Below are 4,341 nucleotides of genomic sequence, written 5' to 3' on the forward strand. Positions count from 1 at the left end.
AACACAGGGGCCATACAAAGTGCTGCGTACAATTTTGAGTTGCTGCAATTAAATTTTGGCAAAATGGACTAGCCTGCCACATAATTGTTTCACTCTGAGTTTTGGGGTGTCTTTGAATTCAGGGCATTGTAGGTTGATCATTTTCATTTCCATCAAACGATGTGGCATCCTTTCGTTCCTAACACATTACCCAGTCTATATCAGTATAGATATCCAGGAGGATTTCTTTTTCCCATTGAGATCTGATGTGTTTTCAAAGTGTTCCTTTAATTTTTTTGAGCAGTTTATATATAATAAATAATCAAAGTGTCAGTGACTATGGTGGTGTCCTACACAATCCAAAGGCGAATGGAAACTGGAAGAAACTCTGATAGGAAGAGATCTGGCAGACCCAAAGTCACCACCCAATCACAAGATAATTTTCTGAGGTTCACTAGCTTGTGTGATAGGCACCTCATAGCACAACAGCTTCCAGCTCAACTTAATAGTGGGCGAAAAAGCAAGTCTCAGTTTCAACTGTGAAGAGGAGGCTTAGTGCTGCAGGTTTGACAGGGTGATAGGCAGCAAGAAACCCATTCCTTAAAGGACAAAATAGGGCTGTGAAATACCAGCTGTGGACTACTGCAGACTGAAGAAAGTCTCCTCTTCAAAGTAGAGAATGACTTTTCTCTTTGAGCTTTTCTCGCCTAATGATAAGCTGTGCTTGAAGTTCTACTTGCATCTAAAAAAATACAAAGTTTTTGGACGTAATGGCAGGTTGTTTCTTAATGTCCCAACTTTCTACCATTAGTTTCAGCCACGAGCCTCTGGAGTTTTAGTCCATGCTTACCAGATGGTGTGTTTTAAAGTGGGTGCTGATGAGGCTCAGCACGCTCGCGAATGGCTGCAAATCCAAAAAGACCATCACAGGGGAGCACAGTTCATTAACAGGAATAGAAAAAATATGTTTTTTTTCTTAATAACCCAAATATTAGGTGAGACTACATGTGGTTATGTTAATTGGTGATCGGTTATGCTCATTTGTATTTGATGTTAGGTTTGTTGACACTTTGGGATTTTATTTGATGTGTACAATCCCCAATACAGAACCAAAATGGTGTCTCCCAGCATATGTGTGCATGCTGTACAGCTTAGACCGGGGTCGCCAAGTCCAGTCCTGGAGGACCACTGTGGCTGCAGGTTTTCATTCTAACCCTTTTTAATTGAGTGCCCTGTTTGTGCTGTTAATTAACTTCTGTGAATTTGTTTGAATTGAATTGCTTTTTTAAGATTTGTTCTCCAGAATTGTTTCATTTCATTCCTTAAATGGCACCCAAAACTAAATGAAATATGAAGTGAGGGAGAGTTTCCTTAGGAGGCATTAGCTCTCCGGAAATGTGTTCTTTTGAAATTGCGGCATGTTAAGTAACCGAAAAAGATAGAAATATAACATAAAAGGCGATATCCCTCCCATCGTGGTTACGGCAGTATAAGAATCACATGAGTAAAATATACTTTAGCTTACATTTACTGATGGTTTATGCGGTTACAGACGGAAGGCTTATGACAGACTCTATCCAGGTGTGGGAGTCTGGATCTACGCAGTCTGCCATTTTTCGTCACCACGCTGAGAGGATTTCAGACGGAGGTCCGACAGCTTCAAAGGGTTTGGCTGTTGTCCAAGCCTTTTGTACTGTCTGCTTCACATGCTGGCCTTCTCTGGTCTCCAAACAAGGACAGTAAAGACGTTACCCCACCTCCAACAAGAATAGTACAATGCTCACACTGCAGTTCTCATTCTCCCAACAAGGAAAGAAGATTTTGTGCTGATAGAGGACAGAAATACGCTATTTTGTGTTTAGGCTGACTATACAATCCTCCAGTTGTCTTTGGCTATCTAATCTAATGCTTGGTTGGCAATTCTAAATGCTGAGCCCCTGTGTGCCAAACTTAGCATGCACATGTGAATGGATCCTTTAACAGTGTTGTCCAGAGACCATGACATAAATATTAAAGAAAAATGTATTATAACAGGGAGCCAACAGGCGACCAACTAAGTCAGGGCCTCAAACTCCAACCAATTTCACTCCAGCCAGCTGCTTAATGAGGTGCCAATTCCTGTCATTAATTAAACTCGTTCTTTAATGTCATGGCTTGTTGCTGCTCTCGTGGTGCATTAGCAGACATTTCTGAAATTGTTGATTTTCTCTTTCTAAGAGCACTGCTCAAATGTTTTGAGGACCTGAGCAGATTGACATTCCTGAGACCTTCATCTTTCTTTATTTTCAGATCTTGTACGATGGACACCAGTCGTTTTGGCTCATTTTGAATCTCATTATTGTTTGGCTGATAATTAAGGAAAAAGAAACAATTAAGGGGTCTGAGCCTTTAAGAGCAAGTCAATTAAAATTAGTTCAAAAGTAGTTAATTAGCAGCAAGAACAGGTCACTCATTAAGAAAAGGGTTAGAATGAAAACCTGCAGCCACGGTGGTCCTCCAGGACTGGAGTTGGCAACCCCTGATTTAGACTGTTAGGCCACAAAGAGGGGGGTCTTTTCAATTGATTGTGAAGACTTAGAGGGACGAATGTTGTCATGGCTGAGCAGTTGGTTACTGGTGAACCAAAAAAAGGCTCCCAAGATATTTTTTCGAGATGTTGCATTTATGTAATGGGCTGAAGCAAACTCCAGTTTTTTTTTTTTGTTTTTTTTAAGGCTGCTGATAACCCTTTATGGACTGAATAAATATCAGGATAACCATCTTTTTTCACTTTGTTCTCATTCATTTGTGTATTTAGTTTTGTCAGCCTCGCACCAATAATTGTTTTGACTTTGGACTGCATTTTTTTTTTTTGAACTGTACACATTTCACTTCAGATATTTATATTGGGAACTGTGAGTTTTTTTTAAGTTACAGTGGAATAAAAATCTTTTTTTTTTTCACATCTGTCTCTCATGCTTCTTTTATTACACCCTTGATCCTCAACTACTAGCAGGCTATCTGCTGCGGTAGTCAGCTTAAGACAGAATGAAGGTCTCTTTTAAATTTGGTGGTACTGTAGACATACACTATGTGGCCTAGAGTTTGTGGACACCTGGCCATCACACTTACATGAGCTTTATGGATATCCTATTCCAAATACATGGGCATTAATATGGAGTTGCAACCAGGCACTGCTCATCACTTGTCCAATACAGTCCCCACAGTGAAGCATGGCGGTGGCAGCATCATGCTGTGGGGGTGTTTTTCAGCTGCAGGGACAGGACGACTGGTTGCAATCGAGGGAAAGATGGATGCGGCCAAGTACAGGGATATCCTGGACAAAAACCTCAGACTGGGCCAAAGGTTTACCTTCCAATAAGACAATGACCCTAAGCACACAGCTAAAATAAAGGAGTGGCTTCACAACAACTCTGTAACTGTTCTTGAATGGCCCAGCCAGAGCCCTGATTTAAACCCAATTGAGCATCTCTGGAGAGACCTAAAAATGGCTGTCCACCAACGTTTACCATCCAACCTGACAGAACTGGAGAGGATCTGCAAGGAGGAATGGCAGAGGATCCCCAAATCCAGGTGTGAAAAACTTTCCCAAGAAGACTCATGGCTGTATTAGCTCAAAAGGGGGCTTCTACTAAATACTGAGTAAAGGGTCTGAATACTTAGGACCATGTGATATTTCAGTTTTTCTTTTTTAATAAATCTGCACCAATTTCAGAAATTCTTTTTTTTTGTCCATCTGTACTCTGCTTTTCCATGATGCTTCTTTATTATGTTCTTTAGCATCTCTATATATTTTTCCTCAAAATGTTTTTTTTTTATTATCTAGTGGCAGAATTATGTCCAGTAAGCCCACACTTAACATTCTACAGCACCTAAGGTTTTAGGATTTCTGTTTATATCTGACCGATTGGACATTTGTGTGAATTCAGAGTTTGTTTTTTGCCACTGTGAAGTTCAAGTCCTCGTGTGTTAATATGCAATTCTGTAATTTCATGTGTTGTATTATTGCTAGAACTTTGTGATCTCATTCCTTTCATATATGATTTGCCACCACTCCTCATAGAATGTGTTTTTTTTTTTTTTTACTTTCTTGTATACGAAGTATTGAGAAAGTATTGGAATCGTCCAAAAATTACATTTTGAATTTCTGATGAATCTCATTGTTTTAGATCTCTGTGTCCGAAAATACTATTTTTGGAATTCTGTCCGTGTGTAAACACGATAACCGGGATACGCTTTCACTTAGGTCAACCAAATTCTGCATACAAGTATTAGGTACAAAATGTAGATTTCTAACAGGTTTTGAGCTATTTCCACTAACCAGAAGTGGTACTTTACCTGAAATGTTTCCCCAAAAATGTA

Source organism: Polypterus senegalus, chromosome 8 (genome assembly GCF_016835505.1).
Source record: "Polypterus senegalus isolate Bchr_013 chromosome 8, ASM1683550v1, whole genome shotgun sequence".
Lineage (NCBI taxonomy): Eukaryota > Metazoa > Chordata > Cladistia > Polypteriformes > Polypteridae > Polypterus > Polypterus senegalus.